The sequence below is a fragment of the Poecile atricapillus genome, chromosome 2 (assembly GCF_030490865.1).
Source record: "Poecile atricapillus isolate bPoeAtr1 chromosome 2, bPoeAtr1.hap1, whole genome shotgun sequence".
NCBI classification, from domain to species: Eukaryota; Metazoa; Chordata; class Aves; order Passeriformes; family Paridae; genus Poecile; species Poecile atricapillus.
Genome location: NC_081250.1, coordinates 63062133 through 63063118, shown reverse-complemented (window position 1 = coordinate 63063118; position 986 = coordinate 63062133).

Genomic DNA, 986 nt, shown 5'->3' with positions numbered 1-986 from the left:
TCAAAAACTGTTTTGCTGTAGCAATATCCCATATTTTATCTACTCTCATTTGAATAATTTATCTTCAAGGCCTAACAAACTCACTGATGGCCTTCTGCAGAGTGTATAAATTTATCCTGGCATTCCCAGCCCACATCCATAAAGGTGAAGCTGTAATATGTGCAATTAATGCTTAGTATACGAAATGGAGTCTGTAATTCAATACAGATTTGAATAGCAAAGAGACATTTGTAGATCACGGTTTTCTGAGATACCACAGAAACTTTGAGGCAAAGTTATACAGTTTTGCCACAGAGTCCATACCAGAAATGTGCATAGAACTTAAACCCCATGAATTCACTTTTATTTTTTATTTTTATAGAAACGATGTGTATTCGCTGGGAGTATCTTTACCTGGAAGTCTTTTCTTTTATATAAGAAAGACTAAGAGACTGATTTAACAAGGTCTAACAAGGATCTGTGCATGTTTGCATACATAATGAAGTTCAGAACAGGTTTTCTAGATGAGGATTCTCTGTTAGTACTTGCAAAATGCCCACGCTGTGTTTCTAGTGCTTGTGTTTGGTTTTAGTTTAAAGTTCTCTCAATTCACTGGCATCAATTACCATTTCCAGGGACACAATTTTTAAAATACGAGCTCAAAAGAATAATTTTTGCTTGCCATTTCAGTTCTATTCTCTCATCTACTCCCACCCTCACTCCCAGAGATACATGATTCCACATCTCTGCTCAGAGAGCTGTGGCTCACAGAGAGTATTGATCAACATGGCCCTATGGACACTGACAAATACAGACTTTTTGGTGTCTGGAAGAGCTCAACAGAGAGACAGCCCTTCCACTAAGCAGGATTATCTCTATTGAAGACCTAGCAGGCCTACATTTTATCATTCACACCATCATGTGTTTTTCTTCTGCTTGCAAATCTATCATATTATAACACAATACATCATATGCTAGAAGGCATTTCAGTGTAGTTTGATTTATTT